The sequence below is a fragment of the Microtus pennsylvanicus genome, chromosome 20, assembly GCF_037038515.1.
Source record: "Microtus pennsylvanicus isolate mMicPen1 chromosome 20, mMicPen1.hap1, whole genome shotgun sequence".
NCBI classification, from domain to species: domain Eukaryota; kingdom Metazoa; phylum Chordata; class Mammalia; order Rodentia; family Cricetidae; genus Microtus; species Microtus pennsylvanicus.
The window spans coordinates 28,856,228-28,870,627 of record NC_134598.1 but is presented as its reverse complement, the minus strand read 5'-3'; the positions used below and the strand labels follow the sequence as shown (position 1 = coordinate 28,870,627).

General features: G+C 45.9%; 1 long non-coding RNA gene across 1 annotated transcript; it reads right to left on the bottom strand.

Moving 5' to 3' along the window:
• Positions 1–11,743: 11,743 nt before the first annotated feature.
• Positions 11,744–14,166, bottom strand: LOC142838715 (uncharacterized). The gene is made up of 3 exons (XR_012908618.1): positions 14,026–14,166; positions 12,186–12,386; positions 11,744–12,051 (listed from the first exon to the last, which is right to left on the bottom strand). It is a non-coding gene; the product is annotated as an uncharacterized LOC142838715 (long non-coding RNA).
• Between the last annotated feature and the right edge of the window lie 234 nt (positions 14,167–14,400).

Below are 14,400 nucleotides of genomic sequence, written 5' to 3'. Positions count from 1 at the left end.
GCAATCACTGAACTCAAGGGCCTTTGTTCAGAAAGGCTTTTTCTCCCACTTTTCTGCCCTGTTAAGCTTAACTTTCACCTATGAATTTGCTGGTACCTGTCACTCCAGTGGTTGTTCCTTTGCTGTGTTCCTTATCTTTCCCCTGGCTGTGTAAGTAGAAACCTGGTGTGTGTCCTCACTGCGGTATCTTGAATACTTTAAACTCCCTCCCACCCTGGCTATGCTAGGCAACCACCAGAACTCAGAGACTGGGAGAACAAATGAGTCTTTTATTATTGTTGTTGTTGTTGTTGTTATTTTATCTTCTTTCTGGCTTGGGTCTCCTTAACTTTTTCATCTCATGCTTTGATGAGATGCTTTGGCATGCTTCGGCTTGCTCTTGTGATTAACTTTACTCTTAGGCCTGCAACCAAGAGGAGCTCAGTTTCCATGAAGTTTTTCCCCAATCCCTTGTGAGTCTGACCACCTACAAATAGTATCTAGTCAAGAGCATGGACAAGACTCATCAACACGGCACATTCTTCCAACGTTCTAGGCCTTTTGGGTTTACCCCCTGAGAACATCTCAGGGCTGTGAGAGAGGCTCCATCTTGGGATGATTCCAACAAGCGGGGGAGACCTCATGTGAGAAAGCGAAGTTCTGCAGAAGCCTTGGAAGTCTCAGCTAGCTTCACGGAAGAGGGCGCCTTGATCAAGAACCTTGGTGGATATCTTTTTTCTTTCTTTCTTTCTTTTTTTTTTTTTTTTTGATTTTCGAGACAGGGTTTCTCTGTAACTTTTTGGTTCCTGTCCTGGAACTAGCTCTTGTAGATCATGCTGGCCTCGAACTCACAGAGATCCACCTGCCTCTGCCTCCCGAGTGCTGGGATTAAAGGCGTGCGCCACCACTGCCAGGCTAACCTTGGTGGATATTAATATTTTTGCTGTTCTTCTGAGTGACACCAGTGGACATGCCGTGGTGCATGTATGGGGGTCAGGAGAGTCAAACAATGCGTGTGTGGGAGTCAAATGACTCAATTCCACCTTTGTGTGGTGTGGTGGTTTGAAAGAAATTGGCCCCCAAAGGGAGTGGCACTATTATTAGCAAGTGTGGCCTTGTTGGAGGAAGTGAGTCACTGTGGGGGCAGGCTTTGAGGTCTCCTATGCTCAAGCTGTGCACAGTGTCACAGTTTACTTCCTGTGGATGAAGATGTAGAACTCTCAGCTCCTTCTCTAGCACTGTGCCTGCCTGCCTGCCTGTTTTCAGTGTTTCCTGACATGATGGTCATGGACTAAACCTCTGAAACTAAATTAAATTAAGTTAAATTTATTCCTTTCTAAAAGTCTCTTCACAGCAATTGGCACCCTAACTACAGCATGCGGTTGGCACTTCGTGGGGTAGGCTTCTCTCATTTCACTTTTATGTGGGTCCCAGAGATCAAACCCTGCTTGTCAGACTTCTACAGCAAGGTCTTTACCCTCTGAGCCATCTCTTTGGACTTCCTCTAAGCTTCTGTTTGGTCCTTAGCATCATGAAAAAAAGGTGAGCCAAATGCACTCAGGCTGGAGGAATAGTTCAGTTAGTAACGTGTTGGCCTCAGTAGCACAAAGACCTGAGTTGGATCCCCAGAACCCATGTGAAAAGAAGCCAGGTATGGTGGCACCTGCAGCAACTGTGGTGCCGGGAGGCAAAGACAGGTGGGTCCTTGGGGCTCACTGACCACCCTGGCTAGTCTAATTGGTGCGCTCCATGCCAGTGAGAGAACCTATCTCAAAATAGCAAGGTTGACAGTGTTCAAGGAATGACAGGAGAGGTTGTCCTTTGGCCTTTACACACTGTTTACTGGCATACATACAAACTTGTACACACACACACACACTACACAAGTGTTCTTCTCATTTGAATTACCTCCAACTCCTGCTCCATAACCTCCCAGTTGATGGTGTCATTAGCCCTAGGCTTCTAAATGTTTTCGACTTTCCAGACATTCACAAGGGTCAAAGTCTTCTGCGGTGGTGTGGTAATCCAGACAGGCGAAATAAATGTCTATCAATAAACAACACACGCCATTCCTGGCTCAGTCACGGAATTCTGAGAAACAACAGCCGCGGATCAACCAATCAAGGGGGAGATGAACTTTAGGCAAAAACATGAGAGCCAAAAGCAGCTCTCACCAACCATAGTCCCCTCCACACACCACAGGACAAGCTGCATGCACCTTCTAAAAAGGAAAGCCAACTGATCATATATCAATATTTTCTGAAATCTTAGCCTGGTCAAGTTATGTTATGCCTGCCTCACCACAAAGACAGTTTAGCCTGGCAGGCAGTGGTGGTGCAAGCCTCTGATCCCAGCACTTGAAGGCAGAGGCAGGAGGATCTCTGTGAGTTCAAGGCCACCCTGGTCTACTGAGAGGGTGCCAGGACAGCCAGGACTATACAGAGAAGTCTTGTCTGACAAAACCAAAAAGGAGGAGGAGAGTCTACAAACAAGGACTTCCCTTTATATGATGGCTGCAATCACTCTCCTCCGGGGCATTATATATTCCTGGTTTTTGTAGCCACCCTTTGATGATAATTGAAACAAAAAAAAATGGTAAGCAAAACCAAGCTAAAATACGTTACTCAGCCAGTTCTGTAGTTGCAAGCAGATCAGAAACAATATCATGGTGTGCACAAAGGCAACACTTTACAGGGGAAAAAAGTTGGGAGAGAAAACTGCTTTTAAAATAGGTCACTCAAATAACTGTGAGTGCTAGTCCAAAGGGTTAAAGATGTGTTTATTTCATGTGTTTGAGTGTTTTGTCTGCATATAAACAGCATGAATGCATCATGCCTGCAGGGGTCAGAGGAGGGCGTCAGAGCCTGAACTAGAGAAACAAATGCATGTATGCCACCAATTGGGTTCTGGGAACTGAACCTGGGTCCTCTGGAAGAGCATAAAGTGCTCTTAACCACAGAGCCATCTCTGCAAGTCCCTCCAAAACATGTTTGTCTGTCTGTCTGTCTGTCTGTTTGTTTTCTAAGACAGGAGCTCACATTGTAGCTCTAGTTGGCCTAGAATTCACAGCAATTCTCCTGCATCAGCCTCCAGAGTGTTGAGATTACAGGCTGAAGTCACAACACCTGGCTTTCTCAGAAATTATTAAGAATTATCTCGGGAAAAGTCATATCTTTTCTGTTTTGTTTTAATATACTCCCAGACAAGAAGTATGTGAGTATCTGTATGCCAAAAATCCTAAAATAAACATTAAAGTCTTGTTTCTTCTGAAACACACAAAACACACACAAATCTCTTTAGAATTTGGTTCCCAGGACTCATGGGGAATGGTTCACAACTACATGTAGCTCCAGCTCCAGGGGATTCAAGACCTTCTTTTGGCCTCCCTGGTCTCCTACACAAACGCATACACACACACACACACACACACACACACACACGTATACACACAAACAATTAAAACTAAATCTTTGCAAATAGCTCTCAAGACATCAAGGTTATAAATTCTGCCTTTTCCTTTGGCTTTTCCAATACTTTCTGGGAAGATTTTTATTACAAATTCCTCTGAACATGTTTTTTTTTTCTCTCTCTCTCTCTCTCCCTCCCATTAAAAAACACATTCTTAGAAGAGGCAAATTTGTCAGGCAAAATCAACAGGCAATTACTTGTCGTTCTCGACATAATATTTTAAGCCCACAGTCTACAATACATTCTACTCTGCCACAACTCCCAAGCTTTACCCTGGCACATACTTATTGTCAACTAGATTAATTTTATTGTGCTCGGTTGATTCCAGCTGCAGAATTGCACGAATAAGCATGGTTTAAGGAGCAGGGAAGTGCCTCAGTTGGTCAGTTCTTACCATACAAGTATGAGAAGTAAGGATCCCAGCCCCCACATAAAAGTTAGGCACCAGAAAATATGCGTGTAATCCCAGCGCTGGGGCAAGGAGTGCTGCCCAGAGAAAGAAGGGTCCCTGGGACACGTTGGGCAGGCAGTCAGGTAAGCTCTGGGATCATGCGTGTGGGATCATGCATTTTTCTATGGCTGTGAGAAAACACCGCAAACACCCATACCTTAAAGAAGGAAGGCTTTATTTGTGGGTTCCAGTGCCAGAGAAGAAGAATTGACATCAGGAGACCAGAGCAGGAAGCTGAGGAATCACACCTTCGACTGTAAACACAAAACAGAAAGCAAGCATGAAGTGGAGATCGCTCCTCTTGCGTAAGAACCTAGAAATGGCACACTGGGTCAGAAAATACAGTGATAAGAACCTGTCAGGTGTTTTTTTTATTTATTTTAGAAAGCTCGCATAGGTGTTGGACAGAACTCACCCAAGAAGCCCCTTCTTCCTATGCATACAATGTGACATTTTAAAGTAGAATAGCAAATGATCTGTTGTATTCCATCTCTCCTGCTTGACTGAAAGTTCAACAACAAAGTCTATGCTTTCTCTATCTCCAGAGTAAATCGGCGATTGGTTTCATGGCCTGCATGGCCTCAGCCTTGTGTCCTCCTCTCGTCTTTACCTCTCTACTACTCCAGGACCAGTCCTTTGTCACCTACAAATCAAACAGCGTTTGTCCCCCTGCCCAGAACGATCCCTCTCCTCCAAATTCCTCCCATATCTAATAATCGCATTGGTCGTTTCTTGGTCTCATCCAAGCCACTCTTTCCTTTAAGCCTAACTCCCTGTCTTGGTAACTGTTCTGTTGCTACGAAGAGCCGTCATGACCAAGGCGAGCCCTAGAGGAGAACGTTTAATTGGGGTTACAGCTTCAGAGGATGGGGAGCATGGCAGCAGGTGGGTAGGCATGGTGCTGATCCACAGGCAGCAGACACACAGAGAGGGGCTGGGCCTGGTGTGAGCTTTTGAAACTTCAAAGCCCACCCCCAGAGATACACTTCCTCCAACAAGGCCACACCTCCTAATCCTTCCCAAACTGTCCCCAGAGAACCAAGCATTCAAATCTATGAGCCTTTGGAGGCCATTCTCATTCCCAATACCACAGTCCCTAATCCTGTCCAGCCCCCCAGCCCCAAACGTTTCCAACAATGCCTCTGCATGCAGGTCCACGTAGGTTAATACCTAGCATGCTATCCAAACGGCTTATTTTCCCAGCTGCCCTGTGCATTCCATTAGCTCGAAGGCTACAAGTGTTTTGTTTACTCTGGTGGCAGTAGTAATAATCATGTCAAAGTCCCTTCAGACTGGAAAATGAAATTCTTTACCCCGAGACGTTTAGAAACCACAGAGATGCATTGCTCACAGTCCTGGCCCTGGGAAAATAAGATCATGTGCCTGCAGATTCCTCATTTGCTGAGGGCTTCTTCTTTCTCCTTCAAGGGTAGCACCCCCTGATTGTGACATCACACAACCCCAAGGGCGAGCTCAATCTCTCAGACTGCTTTCCAAGGACGTGAATTTCATTTTGAGGGTCCTGCCTTAATCATCTCCAAGTTGCTCCCTTGGAGAGTAGTGAGCTGCAAGAGAACACAAATATTTAGACTGCAGTGAGTGATCCATTTTAAAAAGAACATTAGTTATTATCGATTAGGTACTTAATGCAGGCCACACATCCTTCTAAGACAGTGGTCCTCAACCTTCCTAATGCTGTGGCCTTTTAATAGAGTTCCTCATGTTCTGGTGACCCCCCCCACTATAAAATTATTTCACTGCTACTTCATAACTATAATTTTGCTACTTGTATGAATCATAATGTAAGTATCTGTGTTTTCTGATGGTCTTAGGCGACCCCTGCGAAAAGGTCATTTGACCCAGGGGTTGTGACCCACAGGTTGAGAAACACTGTTCTAAGGGTTTTTGACTCATGGACATTCCACAATCTTTCCACACAGGTCTTGTTAAGATCACGTTGTACTGTAAACAGAGGTTGTGCTTTGTTTCCTGGCTACCCAGACCTGAATAATCACACAAAAACTATATTAATTACAACATTGCCTGGCCAATGACTCAGGCGTATTCCTAGCTAGCTCTTATATCTTAAATTAACCCATTCCTATTAGTCTGTGTATCACCATGAGGCTGTGGCTTACCAGTAATGTTCTGGTGTCCCTCTCCTTCGGCAGGTACATGGCATCTCCCTGACTCCATCTTCTTTCTCTCTGCCTTCAGTTTAGTTTTCCCACCTAGCTCTATTCCACCCTGCTATGGGCCAAAGCAACTTCTTTACTATCCAAGGGTAATAAGACATATTCACAGCATACAGAGGGGAACCCCACATCATTGTATAGATCAGGAACCTGAACTTCAAAGAAGCCATAACGTGTGCAGTATTAGCATTCCAAGAACGATACTGATAAACAAAACAGGTATCACCATTCCTCCAGTTTCCTGGTATGACGCTTGTCAGCAAATTGACTTCCAATAATATTTGCAGAATTGATCTGAGGTTGTACCTGGAATAGCAGCTCGACCTGGCGGGGAAGAGAGGGCGGGGAAGGCAAATGTTCATGAACTTGAGTCCACATCAGGGTTAGGACTGGGTGATACAGGGCTGGAAAGACTCTCAGTACTCCTGTTTGAAAAAGAGGGTACCATCCCCATACAGAAGCTGTTTTCTGCTAGAGAGCACCTGAATCTACTGCTGTTTCATTTACTGACTGCAGCTTCATAATCACTGTCCCGCTCCTCAAGGCAAAGCCCAGAGGGACATCGGTGTCCCAGAACCGCCTCTGCCTCTGCAGCCAAAGGTAGTTTTTAACTAAGTCTCTATCATTCTAGTTTACCAATAAAGACTCAGGAGTCAAAACTGGGGTGAAAACCTGCCAGCTCAGAGAGGCCAAGAAGCAACCAGCTGACCCTCCTCCTTAGCCAGGGACCCAGCAAGAAGGTGTTGTGGAATGATCTTTTTATATACTGTGAAGATGTGTCCCTCTGATTCGGTTTAATAAAAAGTTGGGAAGAAAAAGCAGAGTCGCTGAGGACAGCCTGGTTTACAAAAGCTAGTTTGGGGATAGATTCCAAAGCTACAGAGAAACCCTGTCTCAAAAAAAAAAAAAAAAAAGCCAGGTGATGGTAGTGCATGCCTTCAATCCCAGCACAGTGTGATCAAATATTTCTCAACACAGGCCCACTTTCAGAGCCAGCTTCTAAGTGAGCTCAAACAGTATATGCTCATTTCCTAATATAATATACATCACACTGTCCCCCTCCCAACTCCATGTCTCCTCCTCTTCTTCCTCCCCCTCCTTCTTCTCCTCTTTCTTCTCATCTCTTTTTTTTTCTTTTTTCTTTTTTTTTTTAGTTTTTCGAGACAGGGTTTCTCTGTGGCTTTGGAGCCTGTCCTGGAACTAGCTCTTGTAGACCAGGCTGGTCTCGAACTCACAGAGATCCCCCTGTCTCTGCCTCCCGAGTGCTGGGATTAAAGGCGTGTGCCACCATCGCCTGGCTCTTCTCATCTCTTTCCTTTGATAATGCACTGATCTACTTTCCTTTCTGTTGCTATGGAAAACACACTCTCACCAAAAGCAGCTTAGGGGATGAAAAGATATATTGGGGTTACACTTCCAGGTCATGGTCCACCATTGAGAGAAGTCTATAGTAGGTCTTTTTCATTGGACTTTCTTGGGCCACAAGCCCCCAAATAATGACACAGAGACTTGTTATTAATTATGGAAGTTTGACCTTAGCTTAGACTTATTACTGACTAGCTCTTAAAACTTAAATTAACATGTTTCTATTAAATCTACCTTCTGTCACATGGCTTGGTTACCTCTCCTCTGTACTGTGTACGAAGTCCTGTCTCTTCTCTCCTGCCTAGCTATTGGCCATTCATCTCTTCATTAAACCAATCACAGTGACACATCTTCACACAATGTAAACAAATATTCCACAACAACTCTCCCTTCTTCAGCATTCACCAACAGCCAATAGCACTGAAGTTTCTCCCCTATCCATTTGGTGGAATTTGGACTGGCTCGATCTTGCCCAAATAACCACAGATGCTCTGAGTTCTGAAAGGCAATGGCCATGCCATGTCCATAACATAGCACTTTACAGCCCACCTTTCCATCCTCAGGCCTTTGCACTCTTCCCAGCCTCTCTTCTGCGATGCTCCCTTAACCTGGTGAGAGGTGTGGCCATAGATGTGTCTCCTCAGGCATGCGCCCTCACAGTCTCTTGTTCTCTGTACTCTAACCAGTTGTGAGCCTCTGTAGTAGCCATTGCCCACTGGAAAAAGAAGCTTCTATGACTAAGAAACATCAATTGATGAGTATAAACAGAAATATTTAGAAGGTAGTTTTGACAACGTGACCATTCAGCAGAAACAACAATAGCAGATTGGACCTAGATCCTCCTCCAACCCCCACCTCTATACACTGGGATTACACAGCCATGTCCAATTTTATGAGATGCTAAGAATCAAATCTAGTGCCTTGTGCATTCTGGACAGTTGCTGATTGAGCTAAAACTGATTCTAGAATCAGGCAACACTTCATTCCGTAGAAGGGTTTTCATAGGCTCAGCAGAGGGGCTTGATCCTTCCTGTAGGTTGAAAGATCTGAAATAAATAAAAGTTTAAAGAAGGAAGGAAGGAAGGAAGGAAGGAAGGAAGGAAGGAAGGAAGGAAGGAAGAAAGGTGAATTTATCATGTCAGACTGCTCTCCTGGAAAAGCATCAGGCCGAGAGACACAGGAATAGAAAAATATGTGATTAATATTGGATCACTTCAGGTTACCGATTTTGGAGAGGGATTAAGGCAGAAAGCGCCACTGTCGAGCCAGCTGAAGCTGCCTCTGGGGAAATCCAGCTGTTATCTTTCACCTGATTTCTTGGAAAGCCAGATACCAGTTTAGTTTCAGTTCAGTAACTTGAACTTTAGTGTGGTTCAGGAACCTGGTCCACGATGACCCGCAATTTTTACTTAACACTATACAGTTGGTCATACTGTATGCAAATAAACAGTCAGTTGAGGGGACCCGAGGAAGGGGTGCGCTTGCAGAAACCTCTGAGGGTTTGGCATGCGTTAGCCTCTTGAAGGGTGAATGTGCTCTTCACCCCAGAGGCTCGTTAAGCCCTGTCGCTGAGGTGCTGGTGGCAGCTTTGCTAAGCAGACACAGTTGCTCATCGGTCATTGTGTTAACTTTCTGCCGTTGTAACAAAATACTAGAAGTAATGAGCTTGCTAGTCACATTTTCAGAGCCTCCAGTCCGTGGTCACGTGGTCTCCATCGCCGGGAGTGGTGGTAACTTCAGGACAGAGGAAAACTGTTCATCTGATGACAATCAGGAAATAACTAGGAAGGGAAGATGTTGGGGTGGTGTTGTCCCTTTCAAGGGCACAATCACGAATGAGCTAACTTCCTTCTACTAGTCCCCACCTCTTAAAGGTTCTACAACCTGATTATGCTAGTCTTGGGATCAAGTCAGCATATGGTCTTGGAGGCATTTAAGATGCCAAACTATACTAGTTATTGATTGCAATCTGCAGCCTCTATCCCTCCCTAGGAACCAGGGAGCAGAAGTTTCTTATTTATTTATGTGTGTGTGTGTGTGTGCGGGTGTGTGCATGTGTGTGTGCGGGTGTGTGCATGTGTGTGTGCGTGTGTGTGTGCATGTGTGTGTGCGTGCGTGCGTGTGTGTGTGCGGGTGTGTGCATGTGTGTGTGCGTGTGTGCGTGTGTGTGCGCGTGTGTGTGCGCGTGTGTGTGCGTGTGTGTGTGTGCGCGTGTGTGTGTGTGCATGTGTGTGTGTGTGCGAGCATGTGCACATATCAGCGCATATGTAATGCGCCAGCACCTGGGCCATACTCATTTCTTCCATGTGCCTCATGCTGCATGTGAGATAGTCCATGAACTTCAAGCCAATCCCTCTGCCTCCCATCTCTCCACAATAGTTTTGGAATCACGGATGCTCACTCAACAACTCAACCTACGCAGGCCCTGGTTCCATGGCTGGAGCTGTGTAAACCAAGTACAGGCCTGCCATCTGAGCATTTAGGACATCAAAGCAGGAGAATCAAAAGTTCAAGGTCATTCCCAACTATGTAGATAAATTCAAAGCCTCCTAGGGCTATATGAAATGTTATTTCTAAAATGAACCTACCAAACTTACCTTTAAATAAGTCTGTTTATGCCCATAGGGTAGTTCTACTGCCAGCTATGATCAGTGCAGCTGCTGCTTCCTTTCTTCATGTAATTTTATATTGTTTGCATATGTGTGTGTATGCATGTGTGTGTGTGCGCACGTGTGTGTGTGTGTGTGTGTGTGTAGGAACCTCAGTACATGTATGAAGAACAGAAGACAACTTTGAGTAGTTGGTTCTTTCCTTCTGCCTTCACCTGGCTTCCAAGGAGGGCACGCAGGCCATCAGCTCTAGGCACCACTTGCCCAGCTAAAGAGAAACTCCTCTTTGCAGCTGTCCAGTGTCCCCCAAGTCTCCTAACTGGCCAAAACAGTGGGAATAAACTACCATTGACAGTCTAGCCATAAGTGGGACATCTGTATCACCTCATCCGAGGCCTGGGACATATCACAGAAGAGGGGTAGAAAGAAAGGGGTAGGAAGGTAGAGGAACTAGAAGAGACGGGGAAGCGAGGTGCAACGCTGACTTTTGGACATCGATCGCCTGTTGCACCGCTGAACACACAGCGGCTGTGATTATCAACCCTAGATCTCCACAAGATTGGACCTGTCAGCAGTCCGTCCTAGAAGGATCTACACATGGTTAGGAGCTGATGAGGGAGGGAGAGACATTTTCTTCAGTGGTGTAGTCGGTGGTGAGGTGCACACCATCCTGTAAGTGATTCCCACCCACAGTTCTATGCATAACCTTAACGGAAGTCATAAGAAGAAAAAAGACATTGAAAGCAGGGAGGGCTAGTGGGAAAGAGAGTGGATGGGAGACAGGAGGATGGCTATGAATAAAAGGCATTATGTCTTTATGCATGAAAATGTCATAATGAAACCAATGATACATATGATTAATGCATACTTGTAAAAACAATTTTAAAACAATTACTTTATAATTTGCTGGGTAGTGGTGGTGCACACCTTCAATCCTAGTACCCAGGAAGCAGAGGCAGGTGGATCCCTGTGAGTTTGAGGCCAGCCTGGTCTACAGAGTGAGCTCCAGGACAGCCAGGGCTACACGAAGATACCCTGTCTTGAAAGACAAAGAAAGAAAGAAGAAGAAAAGGTATGTAATTTGTGCCATGTGTTCTGTTAGGTGCAGTTTTGGTTTGAGTACTTTCAAACTTCCGTTAGTTGAATCAGCAGACGTGGGCCTGAGGACCGCATATATTTTTAATCCTCCCCAGCTCAGAAAAGATCAGCTGCAGCTACAGCCACCTCCTCCTTTGGCTTGTCTCTGCTCTGTCCTTAAAGATGAAAAATATTGACACTGACTTTATTTCTGTAGCGGACGTGGCTGTACACACATGTGCCGCATTGCCCATGTAGAGCTCAGAGGACACTGTGGGTTCTGGGGATCCAGCTGATATCATCAGACTTGATGGAAGCACTTTCACCCACTGAGCCATCTTGTCAACCCTCCTCTGCTCCCTCTGCCTCACTCAAAGACTTTCAGCTTGGAGAGCCGACCTCAATATAGAACCTATCCAGAAGCTTCCAGAAAGCCCAACCACAGATCACTGGAGCTTCTGTTCTTGATGGGGATTCGTGTGACTGGTGTGGGTCTTAATGACACTGGAAATTCTGAGGTTTAACCTGTGTCTAATTGGGAACATCACTTTTCTGGGACACCTAACCCAGAGCAGACAATGCCCTGCCCAGACAACGCTTCGCGCAAATGCTTCAATAGACTTTGTAGAACAAGCAACATATATTAAAATCATCTGCACAGCTAGGCAAGCACACATTATTTGTTTTCTCGAATTCATGTTCTACACTCCTGCCCCCAAAGCCTGATGCGGAACCGGGCCAGTTCTTTGACCCAGACGAAGAAGGCAAGGAACTTGAGGAACTGTGACACACAGGTTGAGAGGGAATGCCGCCAGACTGCTGGAATTCCTGCTGGTTGTCAGAGTCGTAGAGGGCTTGGGGTATTCCTCTCTTTCCAGCTGCTCCGCCCAATCAAGTTAAACAGTCCCTACGAGTAAACACATGTGGCAAAGTTAAACAAATATTTTTTTCGCAGCTGGATTGGTTCATCTTTTGTGTGGGCTCACATGGGGGGAGAGGGGAGGAAGAACCAGAATGTTTTGATTAAATCAGCTGCTTTACCAACAAACCAACGGGCTGTCGTATTTCCTGTCGGTTATCTACTTCAGCGAGAGTTCTTGGTAGCGTGGAAAGGATTTCTCTCAACAGGAAGTTCACAGGGCTTCTTAACCTAATGTTCTCACCGCCTTACCAAGCGTGAAATCGACAGGTCAGCCAGACACTTCTACAGGACTTCAGAGGAGAACATGACGTTGAACACTCCTGTCCCAACGAGGGGGGTGTGTTTAGGATAACGGACTTCCCACTGTCCTTTGCAGCAGCGTGAGGGAGTATTACCACATCTTGCTTCCTGATTGGAAGAAAGATGTGATAATGTTCCTCCACAGTGTCGCTATTGCGGTTCTCCCCACCTGGAAAGGTCTTGGGGATTGTGCGAGAAGCCACCAAGCTTGTTTAGTTATTAACCACCCAGAGTGAGGGTGACCCTGTGCTAAAGGGGACAGATGATGGTGGAAGATGGCATGTATCATATATATGAAGCGCTAGCTGGCACTTTAATTGTATTAATCCCGCTCCTCCTCGGAGCTATGTGGGATAATGCTCATAACATTTGCATTTTGCATAAGAACAAAACTGGGTGAAGAGATATTATCACTTGCCCTAACAGACATTCCCAGAGGCAAAGATGGGTTCCACACCCAGGCAGCCTGGTTCCAAGGCCAGAATTATACTATATTACCAGATGTCACTAGAATTCCTAGTAAGGTTTCTTAAGTGTCCCCTATGTGCCAGCAGTGAGGCAGAATTATTTATACGTATACATCTTTAATCGTCATAAAAAAAAAAACCTATCAGATAACTGTCATCACCTCACTGACGCCTACAAAGATTGAGTAACTTGCTCCTGGCAACCGGCAGTGGAGGAAGGACACAGCGGCCCAGATTGTGCAGGGCACACAGACTTTTCTGCCCTTGCCCACGGGCACTGTGAGCACTTAAGGAACAGATGCCCACGACAGTGGATGTGAGGGGAAGCAGATTGCTTCTCGTCTTAGAAAATACCTAGCTGCCGGGCGGTGGTGGCGCACGCCTGTAATCCCAGCACTCGGGAGGCAGAGGCAGGCGGATCTCTGTGAGTTCGAGACCAGCCTGGTCTACAAGAGCTAGTTCCAGGACAGGCTCCAAAACCACAGAGAAACCTTGTCTCGAAAAAACCAAAAAAAAAAAAAAAAAAAGAAAATACCTAGCAGGATGCCCAGAGACTGGTCCATAGATGCAGCTGCTCTAGCCTACTTCCCTGTCCAGCACCTCCTGCCTTCTGGAAAGAACATTGTTTCTTTTTTGTTGTTGGGGGTGTTGTAGTTTTTGGTTGTTACTATCATAATGTCCCTCAAAGCAGTGACTCTAGACAACACAGACTGGGAACCTTAGAGTTGTGGAACTCAGAAGTCCAAACTGGGTCTCACTAGGCTAGCGTGAAGGTGTCAACAGGGCTCTGCTCCTTCTAGAAGCCTGGTGTAGTGTCTTTGCCTGCCCTCTTTGGTATAAAGTGTCTTTCCCACCCTCTTCGGTTTCTAGCAGCTTCCCACGTTCCTTGGCTATAGAGCCGCCCTTCAAAGCTAACACCATCCAGGCAGAGTCTTTTTTCTCTCCTTTGTCTCTGTTTATTTCTTTCCACTTTGAAGGACCCGTAGGATCCCACTGTGGCTCCCCAGTGGTCCAGGACACCCTCCTCATTTTAAAGGTCACCTCCCTTTGCCATGTTCCAGTGGCTGGGAAAAGACCTCTGTGGGTAGTCTAGGAGACTTTGCTCTGCTTCCCATAGGGGGCTTCCCTTCCCTACCCTTACACCACATACTCCAGGTCAGAACATCAACTCAGAGGGTACGATGGTACATACCTGTAATCTTAGAACTTGGAAGGTGGAGGCAGGGGGATTACCAGTTCAATGTTATCCTTGGCTATACACCTTGTTGGAGATCAGTCTGAACTATCTGAGATTCTGTCATTTTCTCTTTCTGTCCCTCCTTTTCTCCCTCCCTCCCCCTGTCTCTCTCTTTTCAAAGCAGATAACTCAATAACCCTGACTCAGAGAACAGGCTTGTAACTTTGACTACATGGGGAAGAGTTACTTCCGTTCCCACGAATCAAGCTGATAGGGCAGGGGTGGGGCTTCTTCCTCTTCAGCTTGGACTACCTCTGTTTCAGTTGTATATGCTTGGGACTCTCCTTCCTGCTGGGAGCTGCTGTGCCCACCAGCACCCAAACATGGGAT